Source organism: Phoenix dactylifera, chromosome 15 (genome assembly GCF_051530095.1).
Source record: "Phoenix dactylifera cultivar Ajwa chromosome 15, Ajwa_hap1_PhDact_Kaust_v1.1, whole genome shotgun sequence".
NCBI lineage: Eukaryota > Viridiplantae > Streptophyta > Magnoliopsida > Arecales > Arecaceae > Phoenix > Phoenix dactylifera.
In genome coordinates, this window is record NC_143204.1 from 10,649,661 (window position 1) to 10,672,563 (window position 22,903).

The 22,903-nt window shown below is 45.5% G+C and overlaps 1 protein-coding gene across 3 annotated transcripts in view; it reads right to left on the minus strand.

Annotated features, from left to right (window-relative positions):
* Positions 1 to 17,577: 17,577 nt before the first annotated feature.
* The window catches only part of LOC103716479 (LL-diaminopimelate aminotransferase, chloroplastic-like), a 29,493-nt gene continuing 24,167 nt past the window's right edge, over positions 17,578 to 22,903 (minus strand). For all 3 annotated transcript variants that reach the window (XR_605532.5, XR_015973762.2, XR_605531.5), the window contains exon 11: positions 17,578 to 17,980. The gene's annotated coding sequence lies outside the window, so the exon portion shown is untranslated. The remainder of the gene's footprint in view (positions 17,981 to 22,903) is intronic.

Genomic DNA, 22,903 nt, shown 5'->3' on the forward strand with positions numbered 1-22,903 from the left:
AAGATTCTAGGGCCAGGACAGGGTTTATATAGACCCTTCCGACAGTTCAGATCCGCGCCCCCCGTCCAGATCGCACCACATGCCGACCTCAGAAACCGAATCGGTGTATCAACATCGGATCGTCGCCTTAAAGGCAGAATCGAAGCGGTATCCCGTCGGATACTGGAGCCTCATCATGAACCCACGGCTCGAAATCACCTCGAAAAGCAAAAAGCCACCTGCTCATGTTATCATTGAAGACGCCCTAAAGCGTTCGAAACGATAAAATGATTCAAATCCATCTGATCTCATCAGCATGATAAAGGTAATTACTTCCTTCACCGGAGCTCAGAAACAGCTCGAACTCGGAAGTCGGATGGCAGTGTTGGAGGAAAAATGGATCACTCAAAGCGCGTGGTCAAACCGCAAGCACTCAATGGTGAAAGTAATAACGGCAAACATGCTCTCGGCAGTCCCGACCTTAGAGCGCCCGGTCTTGACATCGACAACTACAGAGCTCACGACCTCAATCTCAGCATGACCTTTGCAGGCACAGTCTCGGCAGAGTTGAGCCCAGTCGACCTCATGATCAGGAAAGACCCAGTCAAAGGGAAAAGCAGACCTCCCCACCACACCGAAAATCAAGCCCTCCATATCCGGGATCAAATCTCGTGATCTTCGCCTCAACGACTGTCAATATTTGAATGCACCCGATCTAAACGGATCGCCAGCTAGCCCGAAATCTCGGATCGTTATGGTAACTCATTGATTCACGCAATCACGTCCAATCACAGGTAACCGCTACCCCCCCCCCCCCCCATAAAAAGGGGAGAGAGCTCTAGGCAGGGGATCTCTTCTTGGGCCCCAGCCAATACATCCTTCTGTCATTTCTCTCCATTACTTCTCTTCATAAAAAAAAAATCCCTCTGACTTAAGCATCGGAGGGCCAGCACCGGAAACCCCGGCCACTGGCTTCTTGCACGTCCGTCGGAGACAGCCGTCCGCCGCCAAGCCAGCTAGAGCTCCTCCTCCTCGGTCCGCGGTCACCCTCGGGTCCAAATTCCAGCAACATATTGTTTATATAAGTTTACCACTTATTCCTTTTCAATTATGGTAACTAGCAGCCTTAAGGGCAAATTTCAGCTCAAGCCAAATCCTGAGCACAATCTTAACGAAATCCAAATACAACAAAAACTAACCATAACGACCTGAATTTAGACTAATCAAAATACGACCAAGTTGTGATGATCTTCTAACATTTGCAAATCTTTAAGTAATTTTCCAAAATCATTTCTAGGAACTAGAGGTCTCAGGATTGGGTATAAACTTTAGTGAGTCATGCTTAGCCCCAAAACAAAATCTAGATACTGCTTGCATGAAAACCCTCTATACTTAGAATTAGCCAACTACAATAACAACGGGATCTAAAAACTAATTTTCTATTTCTTTATAATCTTAATTATTCACAAATTTAAATTGTAGAATTTTTAAATAGCTTATATACCTCATATGTAGAGATATATTGTTCAGAATTTAATTTTCCGTACTCCACTGTATGAAAATTAAAATACATAATTTTTATTTGCAAAAATTAAGTCACAAAAATATAATGTGCAAAAAAATTTAATCAGAAAAATATTATTCTTCAGTAATTTATTGTACAGAAATTAAAATACAGAACATTGAATCAACAAAAATAATGTTAAAGAAAGAACATATATAGATATAATAACCAGATAATCACTTTGCTATAATTTATCTCAGGGATGTTAATGCATAGAAATTGTGTTTTATTTCAAAACTTAACTTATAGAAGATTACACACATATAATTATCCGAAATTTGGCCAAAATATGGATATCCAAAAAATCATCTTACAGAATAAAAATTTATTTTACAGAAATTAAGTTCCTAGAATATATAATGTAACTATTACTCTCATTTATTTCATAGAAATTAACTTACAAAATTTAAATTTAATATTCAAAAATCTAGAAACTAGAATTTGATTAAAAAAGAATTAATTTCAGAAATTTAGAACATATGTTGTTTCGTTGGAAAGAAATCTTGCTGAAATTATTTGATCCAAAATTCTCTTTTCCAAATAAACAAATTAGTTGCACATAATTTGAGTATAGCCACGTGCAAGGGTGTGGTATTGACATCTGTCCACTCTCGGGCTGCAAGGGTCAACCAAGCGATCAATGAAATGGTATTTGATTACCAGGTGAGCAGGTTTTATGGTCGATTGCTAGACAATGATCCTTTGCTGCAGAGTCACATGTAGAGCTTGGCTCACAAGCATGAAAAGCCAACAACTTGTCAAAAAAACAAGCACAAATCAATATAACAACAATCCAACACTTGCCAGATGAGTTTTAGTGCTATCAAAATTTCTAATACTTGAATTGGTGATGGGGACAACAAAGCCGTTTGTTCAGATGATCGCGCCATCAAAGCCAATGGCTCGCATTCGCACCAGAGATTGATATCATTGCGGCTGTGAGATGATTTTGAGCCACCAGATTTAGTCGATCCCCGGATTGGATCCAATCTAGTCTGCATCATTTTTATTTTCTGCATTTTGCTTTTGTTTGATCGAGTCAATTTGGTCATTTGCTCTTAGTCAAGTCAATTTGGTCAGTTGTTTGTTATTAGATAAGTCAATTGGATTAGCTGTTAAGTCATGTAATTGGGTCGAGTGATTGAATTGATTCTGGTATATAATCAATTAATTGACTTAATCAATTAATTGAGATGATGTAAAGGTCCAAGTTAATTGATTGACCTGATGTAAGGCCTATATAAAAGCTATCTCTCTCATGAATTAGGGCATTGAAGAATTGAATAAAAATTGGCCTCCTTTTCTCCTCTTTCCTCATCTTCTCTTCTTCCCCCTTCTCCTCCTCTTTTCTTCTTCCTCTTCCTTCTCTATTCTCTCTGTAGCGGTCCTCCATCAGCTTGGTATTAGAGCAGGCTGGTTTTGTCTCTGTTGCCAAAACTTCGGGATCTGGTATATGGATGGACCACCCCCGATTCTTTTTTTTGGCCTACCGCACGAGATTGTTGTTGGAACAACCGCACTACGAACACCAGATCATGTCGAAGGCCATTGCGCAGTGCATGTGGCTAAGAAAAAGGAAAATTTTATTTTTCTTTTCTCTCTCCTCTCTCTCGGTCCTCACCCGAAGGAACAAAGGGACAACCCCTCGATTTCAAAAGAAAAAAAAAATCCCTCACTGGTTTCACTTTCACCTATCACCGCGCTCGAGGCCACCACCACCTCCGCCACACAGCGCGGCGTTGCCGTCGACGCACTACAAAGAGAAAGGGAAGTCTGACTTCCCTACTCTCTTTTCTCTATCTCGGTTTTCACCGAAAAACAAAGGAGAAAGCCCCTTTCCACAGTTCCTCCTCCAGCCATCAAGCCCACGGCCATCTTCTCCACCTGCTGCCAGCATGCTTCCCCCCATGGTCCACAGTCGGCCGGAGAAGACACCCTCGAGCCACCGGCCGCTGCCCGTCGCTGTGGCCGAGATCATTTGATGGGGGCTCACGGTCCAAAGCCCCTCACCAAGCCCCTTTTCTTGCGCTCCTTGCGTGCGCCTTCAAAAACGATGACGATGGACCGATGGTAGACCACGCCTGGTGGAATAATGCAAGAAGAAGATCAACAATGAAAGCAAACTTAATTTATATTCCTCTAAATCGAAAGCAAAAGACAAGAACAAAGAAAGCAAAAGAAATCTAGCAAGAGATTGAGAGATCTCTTCCTAGCCCAATCTAGTGGAGATTGATGGATCTACCACTAGCCTAAGTCCTAGAACACAAGATCTAAGGATCGAAATCTATTGAAGGCCAAACCTCCCAATAGCCCAAGCCTTACGGCCGACTCTCTCACAAGAGAAACAAGACTCCACTCATTTTGGATGCCTTACAATGGCCCCTCTCAACCTTATTTATAGGCTAAGTCCTAGACAAAATATGGCATATTATCTTCTCATGGATGCAAGGCCTTTTCCACCGTTGATTGGCATGAGATATATGGCTCAAAATCACCCAAGAAGAGGTCCTCCCTAGCTGGTTAGTCATTGATCCATGGCTGTTGAATGGAGGCGGATGGATGGCTGGATCCCGCAGACTGGGCGCACGGGACGCGTGTCCCGGTTGGGGCTGGAAGAGTCCCAGTCCGAGAGGGACTAGGACTGGGCACGCAGGCTGGGTGCACGGGACGCGTGTCCCAGTTGACCGGGTCGCGCGTCCTAGCTGGACGTGTCCCAGTCCGGGTGGGACTGGGATTAGGCGCGCGCCAGGCTGGCGGGCACGCGCGGGCGGGCGGGGGCGGGCGGGTGCGCGCGCGCGGCTGGGCGCGGGCCTGGGCATGCGGGGGCCTGGGCATGCGTGGGCCTGGGCACGCGGACACTATGCGCGCGAACACTGTAGCAGGCGAGATTCGTCCTACCGAACCTCGCCGCACTGTAGCAGGCTGCTGGCGGGCTGTATGTGCGCGGGCATGTAGCTGGCGAGGTTCTTGCCCAAGAACCTCGCCGCACTGTAGCACGTGTGGTTGGCCGCGGCAGGATTTGGCTGCGGCATGGCCTTAGCGGGGCTGCGTGCGCGGTGGGTTCGGCCAAGGTTGGGCATGCTTGGCCGAGGCTTGGGTATGCATGGGGCACATGTTTGGCTCGGCCGAGGTTGGGCGTGCTCGACCGAATGAAGGGTCTTGGCCAAGGCTTTCCAAGCAAAGTAGTTGGCTTCGCCTTGACCCTCCGTTGGCCTCCTTATGGTCCGATGGCCCTCCTTGGTTGGCATGGCTACTTTGGCCCTCGGTTGGTGTGCGGTTGTTGCTCCTCTTGCGACGTGGCTTGCGGGGGTCCTCAACATTACCCCTCCCTTGAAGAACATTCTTGCCCTCAAGGATGAAATTGGGGTACCTCTAAGAGACCTCGTCGTAATCCTCCCATGTAGCATCTTCCTTGGGCAAGCCGCCCCACTAAATCAAGACTTGCCAAATTTTGCGTCGTTCTCGGCCTCGTTGCCATATGCAGTACTTGAGGGCTTCAACTGGTTGAAGAAGTAGCCAGCCCTCCTCATCAAATGTGGGTAAGTCCGGTGCAATTAATGCTCGGTCACCAACCTTCTCTTTGAGCCATGACACATGGAAGACTGGATGAAGCTGAGATGAGGCGGGTAACTCCAATCGGTAGGCGACCTCTCCGATGCGTTCTATGATTCTGAATGGCCCATAAAATTTTTGAGATAACTTGTGGCTGAACTTATCTTTTAATGATTTTTGTTGGTAGGGCTTCAACTTTAGGTAGACAAATTGGCCAGGGTTGAAGACAACTTTGAAGGAAAAAGTCAGTTTTTGCATGCATGTAATTTTAAAAAATTTCAAAAAAATCCAGCGGAAAGATCGAATTAAACTCTTTAATTCCAAGCATGCAAGGGAGATCATATCTCAAAAATAAATTACAGAAACATTTAAACTATTTATGTAAAAATAGTTATAAGCATGATTAATCATAAAATTAGAAAATCAGCAATCCTTGTTAAGTTCTAAACCTAACTAAGATAAAATAAATCTCATACCTTATGATGAAGAGGTTGGATTTGAAGATCTAAAAGTCGAGCCTCGTAGCCACACACATGTCTGGCCTCTACGGATGATCCACGCGAAGCTCCGGATTGATCTGATCCCACGGAAGTGCTAGCTTGCGCGGAACCATGCTGTGGCTGATTTTGTTCTTCCTAAAATCAATCAACCTTTGATTGATCTTATGAGATGAAGGAAGAAGATGAAGAAGGAGAAGAGGAGAAGTAATGAAGTGATCCTTTTCTGAATTTTTCAGAACTCTAAGTTCTAAAAAAAATCATAATCACTAAACCCTTGGCATGGAGAGGAAGAGGAGAGAATTAATTCATAATGTCTCTCTTACTACCCTTTTATAGATTGGGTTTAGGGCTTCTCCTAATCTTATTAGGAGATGGGACTATAACCCACCCTTGGATTAATGCCAAGTGTCCAATCCTTGTGCTCATAAATGCATGACATGCGTCCACTTAATCAATTGATTAATTTTCTAATCACATTAGGATTCCTAATCTTATTAGGAGAATTAATTGATTTGGAAGCATGCATCCTACGACGCCATGTGGACTTTAAAGTCCTCATAGTATGAACATGACTTCAGTCATATTCATCCTACGACGACATGTGGTTTTTAAAATCCGCACAAGTCTTGGTTTAATCAAATTGACCCAATCATGAACCCAAATTAATTTGGGTCGAACCCAATTTGATTTGGCTCATTAATTCAGCCTAATTGTAATCCAATTGCAATTAATTCCACTTAATTCTTCATAATAATGACTCTTAATTGACTAGAGTCAAACCCTAATTTAGCCCAAATTGAATCTAATTCAATTTGGCTTAATTAAAGTCCAATAATTCAATCAAATTAAATTTATTATTAATCCAATTACTAATTAACCCTCCAATAATTCAATAATTATTTTAATGCAACTTTTGCTTAGGATAATTTGTCAATCGAATTGACCAAATTACCCCTGAATGATTCTTAATCATTAATCAGCCATTTGATCAACCTAGAAACTTCTATGCGTGTGACCTCATAGGTTCGAACATAAACCGGTAGCACAAGAACAACTTTTTGTACTAATCGAAATGGTCATCTAGCAATGGTACTCGATGTCCTGATAGGACGAATGATCGCAAAGCAACATTCAAGAACTCTTGGACTATGGTTACCATATAATTTATCCCTATGACTTCTAAATGCCAGGATAACTTCAGAGTTCTGTCAACTCTGTAATAAGTGCATCCATGATGTGATTCAACTTTAGAAATCTTGTGACTTCTCACAAGGATTACCCTGGCCAAGATTTTGCTAAATTGAACACAAGGCATTATCTCCTGTTTCCAGGAGAGGTCAATTCCATCTTGACTCACAACTGACTACGCAAGTACTTGACTATACCCAGTGACCTTCCGTCACTGAATTAGAAATTCAGGTAGTCCGGTACCAAAGTACAGTGAGTTGCTTGCTAGTCACAGGTTGCGGTCTCAGGTCAGAGGGCCAAACTTATACCCATATCCACTCGGAACATCTCTTGACAGTAGAGCATTCCGGAATTGGTCATGTTCAGTGAAATGTACTTCTACACTTCACCTGTGTGACATATCAGTGTCTCCACACACTCCTTGGTTAAGAGGACAACCAACGTATATGTCACATAACGACCTAATCTCGATAATGCTGTCATCCTAGTAACAACATATCATTTGATCGTAAACAGTTTTAAGGACTTGAAGATAAATCCTCCTTTATCATAAAACAAGTCCTATGGACTTCATCATATAAGAGTTCATTTGAAGATGTACAATGAAATTATGAACAATGCCAAATAATATTTTATTAATTTGTCAATTCATTTACAAAATTTAATCATCAGGCCGTGCCCCTCTCATATGTAGTCAATAGTGGCGGGGGTCTCCCATACACAAGTTCAAAAGGACTCAATTTAATGGATGAATGGTAGGAAGCATTATACCAAAATTCAGCCCAGGGTATGAAAGCTTCCCACTGTGATTGTTGCTCATGGCAGAAGCAGCACAGGTATTGCTCCAAGATTCTGTTGACTATCTCTGTTTGTCCGTCTGTCTGTGGATGGTAAGAGGAACTGTCTTTTAGTTTGCTTCCTTGCAAGGTGAACAGCTCCTTCCAGAAAGTACTCATGAAGACTCGATCTCAGTCGGTGACGATGCTCCTTGGTACTCCATGGAGTCGAACAATGGTCTCCATGAATGCATGTGCAACTGACTTGGCTGTGTAAGGATGTTTAAGAGGTATGAAGTGTGCATACTTAGCCGATCAACCACCACTAGGATCACCTCGTAGCCCTTGCTTGTCGGTAGACCATCAATGAAGTCCATGGTCAGATCCTCCCATATCATGTTCGGGATGGAAAGTGGTTGCAGCAATCCGGTGGGTGCCCGTGGATCATATTTGGTCTTCTGATATGTCTCGCACTTGGCCACCAAGGTTTTGATGTCGCGCTTCAACCCTTCCCAATAGAAAATGTGCTTTACACGAAGGTAGGTGCGAAGCCAACCTGAATGGCCACCTTCCTTGCTGTTGTGGAAGTGGTCTAAGATGTTCCTTCTCAAGTTGGGGACGTCGGGGACATAGACATTTCCCTTGTAAAAAATCAGACCGTCACATACCTTAAATTCTGCAACACCCGTAGCCACTGCATCTAGTTTTTCTTGGATTTCTTGTGCTCAGGCGTCAAGCTTTGTTGCCTCGCGAACTCGGTCCCAAATCCTCCAATCAACGCCGCTGATTGCTGCAAAATTCTGCGGCTCGTTCATGTCTTCAGCCACCCACAACATCTGGTTGTTCTCCCTTCGCGACAATGCGTCAGCCACTTTGTTTTCTTTGCCGGGTTGATAGATGATGTCGTACTCAATTCCCAGCAACTTTACAAAAATTTTTTACTGTTCGGGAGTCACTATCTTCTGTTGAAGTAGATGGCGAAGTGCTTGCTGGTCCGTGATGATGGTGAAGCATCGGCCGAGAAGGTATGGCCTCCAAATCTTCACCGCATGTACAACCGCCAACAATTCTCTTGCGTAGGTGCTCCAAGCTTTCTTCCTTGGCCCTAATGCTTTGAAAATGAAGGCCAAGGGTCATCGTTTCTGCACCAAAACAGCACCTATACCTTCGCCACTAGCGTCGGTGTAGACCTCGAACGGTTTGGAAAAGTCGGGTAGGGCAAGTACCGGTGTTTGTGTCATAGCTTTCTTGAGGTCTTTAAATGCCTTGCGTGCTCGAATGGTCCACATGAAACCTCCTTTTTTTAGCATGGTGGTCAGCGGCTTTGCAATCAGCCCGTAATCCTTTACGAATCATCGGTAGTAGCCTGTTAGCCCCAAAAATCCTCTTAGGGCCGTGATATCCTTCGGCCATGGCCAATCGAGCATGGCCTGAATTTTTCGCTGATCCACACGAACTCCTTCGGCTGAAATTATGTGGCCCAAGCACTCGAGCTATGCTTGCGCGAACGCACACTTTGAAGGCTTGATGTGAAAGTGGTGCTCCTCCAAGGTGCGTAGAACAATCTCCAAGTGCTCAAGGTGCTCGTCCATCGATTTGGAATATATCAAGATGTCATCAAAAAATACTAAGACAAACCTTCGCAAGTAGGGTCTAAAAATTTCGTTCATGGCCGCTTGGAATGTTGATGGTGCATTGCATAGACCGAATGGCATCACCAAGTACTCGTAGTGGCCGGAATGTGTCCTAAAGGCCGTCTTGTGCACATCATCCTCTTTCATTCTGATTTGATGGTGGCCGACTCGTAAGTCCAATTTGGTGAAGAACTTGGCACCATACAATTCATCGAGCATCTCGTCCACCGTAGGGATCGAAAAACGATCTTTGATGGTTGCTTCGTTAAAGGCTCAATAGTCGGTGCAGAATCTCCATGAGCCATCCTTCTTTCTCACCAATAGAACGGGTGAGGAGAAGAGACTCGAGCTATGTCGGATCAGCCCCTAGCTAAGCATTTCATCAACTTGGCGCTCAATTTCTCCCTTTTAAAAGTGCGCGTACCTGTATGGTGGAACATTGATCGCAGCAGTCTCATCTTTCATCCGAATTGGATGATCAAAGCCTCGTTGTGGCGGGAGGGAAGTAGGCTTCTGGAGGACACTTTGATGAGCCTCTAACACCCTTCGGATTGGAGGTGGCAGCCCCTCAAGTACTTGCTGCTGCTAGATTTCTGCATCATCTTGGAGAGGACCTTCTTGGTTCGGGCTAGCCATAACAACGGCAAAGCAGCTAGCCCCTCCTTTGCAAAGTTTTTCTATCATGTTGGCCTCGCAAGGCCGTACTTCTTTGCTACTCAAGGCCGTCCATGTTCTCTTTCTGCCACCGAGTTTAAACTCCATGGTCATTGCGTCGAAGTCAGTCACCACCCGACCTAGACTATGTAACCATGCATTTCCCAATAAAATATCTAGGCCGACTAATTGAAGTACATGTCGGTCGGCTTTAACTCTCACCCCTTGTACATTCATCTTTACATTATTAACAATTTCAGCACATAGTAATTTTTCACCACTAGCAATTTTGACTTCAAACGGTGAAACCGATGTACCTTTGAGTCCAACTTTTCGTACGATTGCTGAGTTGATGAAATTATGAGAAGAGCCGCTGTCCACTAACAAGGAGACCTCATGCTTGCCGATCCAAGCCATGAGCCTTATTGTAGATGGTTTTGGTGCGCCGCAAAGTGCATTGAGTGACAATTCAGCATGCTGATTTTTTACGGACGGTTTGATCTCTTCAGGGTGATCTTCCTCCTCGCTGCTGCTATCTGAATTTTTATATGCAGCGGGCTCTTCGTCGCTGCTTGCATCAAGGACGTAGACTTGGTCGGTCTTGCAACGATGTTCCCGGCTCTACTTTTCACCACACTTGAAACATAGCCCCTTTTTTATGTAATCTTGCAGCTCATCACGTGACAACTTCTTTACCTCCCTTTGCTGATTTTTGGAACCTGTTGAAGTTGTCTCTTTGGATCTGAAATTTACCTTGGATGGTTGTGTTTTAGTGAACTTGCTGATGGCACCATTCTTGGTTAAACGTCGTTCCGAATTGTAGCTTTGGTCTAGGATCTCCGCCATGCGCATCGCCTCTTGTAGCCATGTTGGTTGTTTGAGTTTGATCTCCTTGGCTAGCCATAGTTTGAGGCCGTCGATAAAGGTACCAAGCAAGGCTTCGTCGGACCATCCGCTGACCATAATTTGTAATTGCCGAAACTCATCGATGTAGGTCTGGACTTTGCCCTCCTGTTTAAGTTTTGCAAGTTGACCATGGTGATTGACAATGGGGGATGGTCCCCATTGTTTCATGAATTCGTCCATAAAGGCAGTCTGCCCCAACCTTCTCCCTTCTTTCTCATACAAGGTCCGGATCCACCTCCACCATCGGCTAGCCCTACCCTCTAAGTGGAAACTAGCTAGGGTCACCCGACAGCCCGTGGGATGTCATAAACGTCAAAGTACTGATTCGCCTTGTAAAGCCACTCATACGGGTCTCCTCCACCAAACTTTGGGAAGTCAATTTTGGGTTTTCTAAGCCCTTCTTCTCTAGGCCATGGACCCCTATAGTCATCATCTCTAAAGTAATTACCCCGCATGTTTCTTCCTCTCCTTGCCATGGGTTCTCTTTGGCCATGAGGCCTTTGAGCATGGAAGGGTCGTTCTTCGGGTTCACTATCGACCTCATCATGATTGTTATGGCCATTACTAACCCGCTCATCATCAAGCCACCTCTCAAACACTATGCCCTCGGCTTCTATCCTTCCTCCCATTCGCCCATGGTGCCTAATGCCATGATCTGCATGATGTTTACCCTGAACACTAATGGCATCGCTCTCATACCTTGCCCGGCCCTGCCATGCGGCATGCGACCTAGGCACTTCTTCTTGTACCCTCTTATGTTCCCTATCTAGCATCCTCCTTTCCAACCTCTCCATGTTGGCATTGTTTTCTCTCCTTATTTCAACCATATTTGCAGCCATAGTATTGGATAAAGTTTCCAATGCCCGGTTAAGGTTGGCCGAACTAACCTCAAGGGCTTCTAACCTCCTATCTTAGTTGTTATTTTGGGGGGACTCCATCTCCTTTTAACCCTCTGTTTTAGGACTCTAAAACCCTGAACAACAGCCCCTTCTAACTCCCAAAAACCAGACCCAATCAAGCCCCAAAGTCTTGCTGCACAAAAAATTTCTGGACTGCAGAAAATTTCTGCAGCAGTCTACTGACTCCAGCAGCCAATATCTCCCTCAAAACAAAACCAAATCAATACGTAAAGATGCCTATTACAGTGACTAATAAGCTCTGAAACTCTCCACAAAAAATCAAAATCAAAGCTTCAGAAAACCCTGATCTTAACAGCCCAAACAAACACCTTGTTGCAGAATTTTTCTGCAACACAGAACCTTCTCAAACCAGGCCCCACCTGACGTGTACACCACTCAATCAGCCTCCGACAGAGGTTTTACAATGATGAAAAACAGAAAATTAAATCTCCTAATCGAATGCAAGTTGAAGCCCAATATAAGATGCAGAATTTTTTATGAACTTCAGATTAAGGTATGTGGGCTGCAGAATTTTTAATCACTCTTGGATCAACCAATATGGGTTTCAGAAAGTTAAAACAGCAATGGATAAAATATATTTAACCCCCAAATCCAATCTCCCAACACTCCAATTCAGATCTGAAAATTTCTGCAGGTTCTTCAAAGATCAAGATATATGTATTGCAGAATTCCAGATCAAGGATATGTGGTTGCAGAATTTTTAAAAAAACTACAGATCCTAATATGCTCCACAAATCTATTCCTCCAAACACCAAAAATCAGATCTGGAATTTTCTGCAGATGAGAACGTTACGTCCTTGAAGAATATATCTCTCAATGAAAGCACCAATTTGATGGAGGCTCACGGTCTAAAGCCCCTCACCAAGCCCCTTTCCTTGCGCTCCTCGCGTACGCCTTCAAAAACAATGATGATGGACCGATTGTAGGTAACGCCCGCTGGAATAATGCAAGAAGAAGATCAACAATGAAAGCAAACTTGATTTATATTCCTCTAAATCGAAAGCAAAAGACAAGAACAAATAAAGCAAAAAAAATCTAGCAAGAGATTGAGAGATCTCTTCCTAGCCCAATCTAGTGAAAATTGATGGATCTACCACTAGCCCAAGTCCTAGAACACAAGATCTAAGGACCGAAATCTATTGAAGGCCAAACCCCCCAATAGCCCAAGCCTTACGGCCGACTCTCTCACAAGAGAAACAAGACTCCACTCATTGATCATTGGATGCCCTACAATGGCCCCTCTCAACCTTATTTATAGGCTAAGTCCTAGACAAAACATGGCATATTATCTTCTCATGGATGCAAGGCCTTTTCCACCGTTGATTGGCATGAGATATATGGCTCAAAATCACCCAAGAAGAGGTCCTCCCGCAGCTGGTTAGTCATTGATCCTTGGCTATTGAATGGAGGCGGATGGATGGCTGGATCCCGCAGACTGGGCGCACGGGACGCGTGTCCCGGTTGGGGCTGGAAGAGTCCCAGTTCGGGAGGGACTGGGACTAGGCACGCAGGCTGGGCGCATGGGACACGTGTCCCGATTGGCTGGGTCGCGCGTCCCGGCTGGACGTGTCCCAGTCCGGGTGGGACTGGGACTGGGCGCGCGCCAGGTTGGCGGGCGTGCGCGGGCACTGGCAGGCGGGCGTGCGCGTGGCTGGGCGCGGGCCTGGGCGCGCGGACACTGGGCGCGCGGGCACTGTAGCAGGCGAGGTTCGTCCTGCCGAACCTCGCCGCACTGTAGCAGGCTGCTGGCGGGCTGGCTGTGCGCGGGCCCTGTAGCTGGCGAGGTTCTTTTCCAAGAATCTCGCCGCACTGTAGCACGTGAGGTTGGCCGCGGCAGGATTTGGCTGCGGCATGGCTTCGGCGGAGCTGCGTGCGCGGTGGGTTCGGCCAAGGTTGGGCATGCTTGCCGAGGCTTGGGTATGCATGGGCGCACGTTTGGCTCGGCCGAGGTTAGGCGTGCTCGAACAAATGAAGGGGCTTGACTAAGGCTTTCCAAGCAAAGTAGTTGGCCTCGGCTTAACCCTCTGTTGGCCTCCTTATGGTCCGATGGCCCTCCTTGGTTGGCATGGCTACTTTGGCCCTCGGTTGGTGTGCGGTTGTTGCTCCTCTTGCGGCGTGGCTTGCGGGGGTCTTCAACATCATGCCTCGCAGCCACCAACGCGACGCTCGGAGCGTCCTCCCGAACCCATCGGGAGGTTGAAGAAGAACAAATTAACAGGTAAGTGCCAAACTCGTTAACCCACAACTCGGTAGCCCAGATGCAAAAAAAAAAAAAGAATCGCACGTGACCGCACATGCCTATTGAAAAAAAAAACCGCACGTGACCGCACATGCTAGCTAAAAAAAAAGGTTTGCACGTAACCACACATGCCGTTGAAAAAAAAAGAAAAGAAAAAAAGCCCGCACATGATTTGCACATGCTCAACCCGAATGTGCTACCTCGCACGTGACCGCACGTGCGTGCCAAAAAAAAAAAAACTCTACCTTCTCATCTTCTTCCCCGATCGTCCGACTGCCTTGGCACCATCATCGTCGCCGCACCGCCAAGGTCTCCCTGCTTCCGCCTCGGTGCCTCGTCGCCGCCGGAGCTTCACCGGCCAAGCCACCGCCCTAAGATCGTCACCGGCCCCGCCTAGCTTACATCATCGTCCCGCGGTCACCGTGGTCGCAGTGGTGCCATCCCTGCGTCGCCAACCGGATCTCCATCTCGGCTGCCGCCCGATCCCCATCTTCCCTTTTCCTCCTCCGAGTGCCGCCGCCTCCCCTCCCCTCCCCCCCAAGCGCCTCCTCCGCCGAGGTCCTCCTCCGGCTCTGAGTGCCTCTTCCGAGCGCCTCCTCCGAGCACGGCCTCCTCCGAGCCCCTCCTCCGACCGCCACCTCCTCCGGCCGCACCGCCGCAAGCCGCCATCCCTGCCAAGCCAAGCTTCCCATCATCGCTGCTCCGCCTCACCGCCCTCGGGCTCCACCTCCACTTCCTCCACCTCGTTCACTGCCCTACTTTTCTTGGTCCACTGCCCGACACCCACCCCCTCTCTGTGACCCCCTCCTTTTCATCCCTTAAAGGGTTCAGTCCCGAACCCATTTATTTCCTACTGTTTCATTGGAACCGCCACCCTTCTTACCCTTTCACCCTCATCCCCTTCGCCTTCTCTTTCATTCCCCCCTTCTCCTTTTCACGCTTATCCGACACCACAACCGTTCGCCCCTCCCCAACTCCCGTTCACACCATGCGCATCAAAAAAGCCATGCACATCCACTGTTGGATTGAGAAATTATATCCTACACTATACGCACCAACATGGCTATGTGCATCCACCCTACACTATGCCCACCAACATGGCATAGAGACGAGTGCATGATGATAGAAATATAGCTCGATGATCAGTGGGGCACATGGCTACATGGTGCAAGATATAATTTCTCTTGTTAGATCACCCATCGCATAGATCCCAAAGTGTTCCAAAGTGTATACTCATGCACCTATAAAGATCTCAAAGTGATTAATGGATGATTTGATGGTTTTGCAAGAAGAAGGGCATATCCTTCTTTCTCACGAAAGATACACCTCTGCCCCTTCAACAAGTGGATGTTTTGTTTTCATTTTTCAGATTTTTTTTTTTTTTTTTTTTGCTTTTTGAATCAGGAGGGCATCCTGAGATAAAGTAGAGCATATGGAGGCTCTCTTTTGTTGCATTGTTCTATAATTTTGGACTGGATTTGGGATAAGAAATGTTAAACTTGAAGGAGATATTTTTTTTGTTAGTGCATTAAATAATAGAAAGAAACCAAAAGGTTTAGTCTTTATCAAAGTGAGAAAGTGTCCAACGTAAAAGTTACCGAGAAATCAGATTTACTTGGGAGAGCCAGGGAATTCTGCATTACACTGTTCAGCAAGACATCCTCAACATGAGCAGGACGTAGTAGAATGAAGAAGCCTACCATTATATTTATGCAAAAATATTGTAGATATATTTTTGTTTTGGATTTATATCACAAAAAGGAGAGTCGTAAGTTCAATCCACACGGTATCCTATAAATAATCTATTTATATATTCTTATATAAAACTTCTGATATTTGTTTCCAGATCCAGTTTCAATTTCTCATTGGATTCCAACATCCACAAACTGAATAAATGATCCACACTTATATTTTCATTTTACCTTTCAATTTTTTTTTCTTTTTCTGAAAAAGAATCACTAAGCTGAGTATGTTTGATAGTTAATTTCACTAGGGTCACTTGCAGAGCAATCACGGGGTTGCCAACAAGTAGAAGGGCACAGGCTAAACATGGCTACACACCAAGCTGTTCCTATGTTGCAATATTAGCCTTTTAGCTGCACAAATAATCATTGGAGAAAACTGCAGATCTTAGACCTTGACCATCATCCGGCCGTTCATCATTTTGGTATACGAAACTTCTACATTTCAAGTATTGAAACTGGATAAGAACACAAAACCTCTAGGTTAGAACAGAATGCCCCTACGGTTGTAAATCCATAATTTTTTGTACACTCTATATATAATGGTTATTGGAAATAATAATACAATGCAGTCTCGCCATTAATTCCCACTCCTAACAGACCTTATCACAAGAAGCATGCCACCAGACCAGCCAGACACTAGGATAGCATGATTAAGAATTCCACTTATTCACCACTAATGCAATACTTTTCCATCAAGCCTCTCAAAACTGGCCTTGCACATATCATTAGTACAAGAACCAACATAAAATGCCATATAAAATTTATGATACACTTACCTTTTTCCATACTTGGGAGAAATAATAGGGTATCCAAAATCAATGGCAATGCTACATCTCTAAAAAGCCACCATTCTACATTGTTTCACATTTCTAGAAAAAAGAAAAAAATCAAAATGCTACATCAATAGTTGGGTATACGAGCAGGCTTTCTCTTTTAGCAGTGAAAAGCCAAAAATTAGAGTGGAGCACCCTGTCAAGGATCTGAGAATTATTTGCAGCAAACTAGTGCAAGAGATGCCCCTGGAAGCTTCAAATCCAGGAATCAACGTAGCAACTCAGTTAACAGTATGCATAGATTTATTTGCAGACACTTCACAGTCTTGCAAAATTTTGCCCAAGTCGTTTGAATTTTGATCAACTTTGCTACGAGAACTTTGGCTCCTAAAGAAATGTGGAGACCTAACAAAATAGACTACATACTGGAGAAAAAAAAAAGGCCCATTGATGTAGGACAAATTGTACCCAAGTTCAAGCAGCAGCAAAATCAACAAGGACCAGACCAAAAAACTTTAAAAAAAAATAAAAAAAATATTAACTGGAGTTGCTTAAAAAAATTATGGCACCCAGATACGTGCAGAAATTGATGGTATTGCCACCCAACAGCATACTTGCTCAAGACTTCTGGTTTACTGGTTTATTTTAAAACTACCTATATAGGATGAATGGTAACTTTCCCATATGAATTGGTAAAATAATTTGACAAGAAAATTTTCTTTCTTTTAAATTGAATAGAAGCATGCTCCTCGAATCATAGGAGCACCTTTTTGTACATCCACAGAAAATTTTTTATTTCTTTAGGTACACTGCTTATATTTTTTTTTAGTTATAAAAAAAATCTGCTTCCTTGACCGACTCACTCCAAAACCATCTATGGATATTTATAAATCTAAATCTAGCCCAGCTTGTAATTTTATAATTTTGATGGTTGTACTGTTCCAATCTATAAATTCTATAAAATTTTAGTCCAATCATCCAATCAAATTCTGAAAAGGCCAGCGATCCTCTTGCTATCAACTTTTTTTTTTTTTTTTCAGTGGATGGTGCTCATTCTTGAGTTTATCTGGCTTGTATTGCATTAGGTGGAATTAGAGCAGTATTTTTCCTTGGCTTGATAATTTCCAACAAACAACAGCAGCAATGGTTTGACAGGCAATGTGGGTGATATTCAGGCTAATCGGTACTTGACACAAGACATGTTCCAAGCATCAATTGAAGCACTTCAAAAATCAGTCCAAGATGGTAGGCAGACTAAATCAACCTTGAGAACATGCAACACACAGCCAACTATGGTGCCTTGCGATAGGATGGTAAGAGTGAAGTGGATCAAATTATCCTTCAAAAAGATGCTACACACAAGCGACATCAAGATCATGACGATCCCATGAAGGTAGATTTCAGGGCTTGCATGAAGGTAGATTTCAGGGATTTCAACGATCATAAAGACTTTCTCGACTGGCCTGCGGAAGTTGAAATGTTCTTTGATTAATGGTGATTCCCAAAAAGAAGCAGCTGAAACTTGTTGCCTACAAGCCAAGTGACAACTTCTGCATGGTAGGAATAGCTACAATTAGAACGGACTCAGCAATGTGGGGCATGGCAATGGATGAAGAATTTAAGGTGCAAATTTTACCTGCTGACTATCATCAAACACTATTTCAATAATATCAAAATTGCAAGCGAGGTGTAAAAGCTTATGCAGAACAAGTTTTCTATTTGACTTCCATGTAATAATCTATTTAAGATTGAGCAGTCATGCAAGCTGCTAGATTGCAAGGCAAGTTAATATCTGTGATCCATGATAGAATCTCTATTCAACCTATTGGGATGGATAACATTGTCGGAGCAGCAAACAAAGTAGAAGCACAGTTAGAGTGACATTAAAGCTCCTCAGCAAGCAAAGTTATTGTAATAGAATCTTCACATGAAGTGCCACAAATTCAAGAGAAGGTTGCTATTAGAGACCAACCCCTATCACCCAGAGTGCGGGATACAGGCAACCAGGGGCGGCTCAATACATTCTGGGGCCTAAGGCGAATTCAATAAATGAAGCTTTTTTTTAAATAATAATTTTTTTTAATAATAATTTTTTTAATAAATATAAAATACTTAAAAAAATATATGAAAATAGATAGCTATCAAGTACACTATTTCAACCACGAATCTAACAAAGATAGACAAGAAGCCTTTTCAATTTAATATAATTCTTGAATGGAAACATATAAAAGTAATTATTCTAAATGAAGGGTCATGAAACTGATTAAATAACTGAGATAATACTTGGCAATACTGTTTACCATGTCAAGCAAGCGCCGGATAGGAAAAAGTCATCCCATGGCACTTCATGGTCAAGGTAAAGAAAAAAATTTGTCCATAAAAAACCTCTCAATATAAGAAAGTAGGGTCATTACGGGAAATTCACTCCATCAAATTAATAAAAGTCCCATCCCACCATCTCCCCTTCAAGTGAGTACCCAAGCAGCAACTGCAACATCACGGCACAGCAGCCATTCAACCCCCTCCCTCCTTTTCTCTCTCTACCACCCAAGAGGGGAGAAGAAACCGAGAGGAGAAAACTAAAAGAATCTCCACCCTCCAAGACGTCCATCTCCAATCCCCCTATCTTTCTTCCGGATGGCCCAGCTGGATCAGGAGTAATGTGAGGGAAGGAAAACCAAGACCAAAACCAAAAAAGAGAAGGGATGAAAGGTAAGAGTGGCTTCAGGCGTCTATCAAGCCAACCAAATCCCTCCTCTCTCTCTCTCTCTCCCCCCCCCCCAACCCCAAAACAAAACTACTGTCCCCAACTTCCAAATTGCCCCTCTGCAGGCCAGGAAACTCTCCACCGATGGAGGGGGGAAGATTCGTAGCCAGCTCCTGATCCCGTTTATATGGGGCCTTTGCTTCCTTTTGGTCAGCCTCCCGGGGCCTTCCATTGGCCCGGGGCCTTAGGCGACCGCCTCAGTCGCCTAAGGCTCGGGCCGGCCCTGCAGGCAACAGGCCAACAAGACAACAGAGAGGAGCAACAAACTATAAAGAAACTTCTCAAAATCCATATGCACGCTCACAGCCAGTTAGGGCTGGAAGTGGGCTCGGGCCGGCCCGAAGCCCATCGGGTCGGGCCACCTGCGGGCCGGGCTATGGGCTAGACCCAATGAATGTCGGGCCGGGCTCGGGCTGCAAACTTAAGCCCAATTTTATTTCAGGCCGGGCTCGGGTTTTCCATTGGCCCGGCCCGGGCCCGAACCAAGCCCGAGCCCAATGCCAGCCCGAACCAAGCCCAAAATTACGGCCCGAATTGCACTTACCGTAAGTTAAAAGAATAAAGACTTAAGCTTGGGTAACCGGTTAGGGCTTACGGGAATTGCTCTGTGAAACCAGCCTAACGCGGTTCCCTCCGCTTCAGGGGACGCGCGACCCAAACCTTCACCTTCGCTCAAGGCGCGCATCACGCTACCCAACTTGGAAAGGGCGGGCCACCAATTCACACCGTGTGAACCCAGACTCGCGAGCGTGACCAAGCGTCCCAACCAAACCACTTTAATGCCCCCGCTTACATTCGCTCGGGTTACAAGCTCCCACGACGAAGCTCGACTACTAGGCGCGCGAGACTTCCGTCTCTTAAACCAACATATTATTTTGTAGGCAGGCGATGTGGGACTAAATATTGAAGCCCCGAGGAATGTCACCAGTTGTTTGAAGAATGTTCACGGGCCACGGGTTCCAAATCTGTTGGAAAAAGCGACTCATCAGGGGTTGGTTTAAAAATTAAACGTTGCTCCCGGTCCGGGTCATGGCTTCTTGATCTCATCAACCACTTGGAGCCATTGGATCGGGGCCTAAAATTGTTCTTGGTTGGAAATTCCTATTTTTTCTGTACTATATAAATTAGATTGCTGAGATAATTGGCTGGAGGGAGATCCATGTATGGTCATTCACTTGATCAGCACCCACTCTGTTGCTGATTCTGGTCTTAAAACAACTCCCGCGAGACATCCTTCTGGTCAACCACGATTTACGACTCTTAATTCTTATGCATGCCGGCAAAAACACATGTATTAATATATAATTCTGTAAACTGGGCCGGGCTCGGGATCGGGCTGGCCCATACGGGCTGGCCCAAACGGGCTCGGGCCGGGCTCGGGCCTCGTTCCTTTAAAATTGTTCGGGCCCCGGCCCGGCCCAAAGCCCGGAAAAAAATTTCGGGCCGGGCTTGGGTAGGGGTTTGGCCCGGCCCACTTCCAGCCCTACAGCCAGTTGACTGTTACCGTTACAATCAGTCCAGGAATCAATCTAAAGAATGCCCCAAGTGTTCAATATGGCTACCGATCTTGGTGGAGGAAAAGAAAACAAGTAGAAAAGAACTGTCAGCTTGAGTAGCTTCTGATCTGACCATAGTGGCGGCCTCTGCAGCATCCCAGACCGTCACCTCGGCGACGAGCTCGCGCGCCTCGACGAGCTCGTTCCCTCCAGGCATCATCCACCCTGGCGTCGGCGGACCAAGACAAAGCGCATCTTGTAGCGGAAGCTCTTGGTCACGCCGGTGATGAGGTTCTGCGACCTCTCCTCAGACCGAGCTCCATCCGATACAACCACCTCGTTGTGTCGAGCCATCAGGGTCTTATTACTGAAGATCATCCCTGCAACTTCTCACAACGAAGATGGCGGCCAAGGAAGAAAATAGAAGTAAAAGAAATCGAGTGAGGGCTCTAAGATCCCCCCCCACCCGAGATCTTATATAACCTACCTCGACGGTTCAGATCGGATTAACCAAGTGGCCAAGCAGCCAGATCTCGCCACATGGTAGATCTAGAAACTTCCTCGACGGATCTTCCTGGATCATAGCATTAAAGACTGAAACGGTCATGAGAGCCGCTTCGGAGAATAGGACATTAATGACTGACTCCTCGCGTTCCACCCAGCGACGCCTTGAGAAGGAGCAGACACGCAACACTTCAAAGAACTCCTGCGGCCGCTTCCGCTTCAATTGACGTGGCAACCGGATCCACTTAAGCTCGGCTTGCAGGACTCAGCCTGAAATAACCAGCCCTCAATTATGCAAAGTGTACCCAGCGCAGTGCGCACGTCCTCATAAGCACTTGGTTATGACCGGACGACCAATTGTCCAGCTACTTCCTTCATCCGAGCCGAAGAACGACTCGACCTCAGAAGTCGGGGGGCAAATGATGGAGGGCAAAATAGTTCTGCTCACAACATGGGACCATCCAATTTCAGCCAAATAGACATCAGCACCGAGCATGCCAGATCTCAGTCCTGCTGAACACCAGTCGGACCCCAAACCCTACAAAAGACCGAGCAGACCTCGGCCGGACCTCTCCGCTCGAAGCGCCCTGCAGGATCGACCAAGAGCCAAAGAGGCCCCGTCGACCACAGGTATCTATAATGATGCCCCTCGAGCCAAGCTCGGAGCGCCCTGCAGGATCGACCGAGAGCCGAAGAGACCTCGTCGACCGCAGGTATCCGTAACGACGCCCCGGCCCAAGCTTAGGGCCCCCTACCGAGCTGACTTCAGAGCCGAGGAAGTTAGACCGACCTCAGTGTCCGTCGAGCCGACCTCACCAAATATATGTCGCGGCCCCCCAAGCGAGTCCGACCTCGCCCACGGCCACATCCACGTGCGCACCTATGCGCGCCCCTATGTTCACATACGTGGCCATACATTACAACCTCACTGCGCCATGCTTTGCTTGCTGGCCACTCCACAACATGTCAACCAGGAACCATACCCTGCCACCTCTATCGACGCCATACCGTTCACAAAGACAGCCTACACCATATGCCTCAAGCAAACCCTGGCTGCACGCCACATGGGCATCTCCACAGGGACTATAAATAGCCCCATCAGATAACGCTTAAGGACTTTTTAGTTAGACCACCTAAAATCTATCCTAACTTCATCATCGGAGGGCCCTCACCGGAACCCCACCAGTGAGGCTTTGTGCAGGTCCGCCGGCGCGTAGGAAGTGATACTCTTCTCCGTCTTGTCCGGCAGCTCCCCTGACTCCTCCGGCGTGGTCACCCTCGGGCCGAATTTGAACCACAACAGTACTAATACCTGCTTGATGAGAAAGATCAATAGTAGGAAACATAAACTAATGGAGTTATGTTTTGTAGCAACAAGGACATTATCACACCCAAAGCACGTGAAGGAAACATTATATTTTCTATTGGAAAAATGTATGAAAATGAAATGGTTTGCAATGTAGTAAATATGGATGCATGTTATATATTCCTCGCTAGAACAAGATAGTCTGATAAAAACTCTGATCAGAAGGAAATATTTATGTCTTTCATAAAAACAGGAAGAAAATCATCTCAGCTTACATGGCAAACATCAAACCAAAACTTTTCAAAATGGAAGATCAGTTTTTCTTAATCGTGAATAATTTTCTAAAATAGTCAAAAGGTCTCAACTATGGACAAGTTTTGAAGTATAAATTAAATCTTAT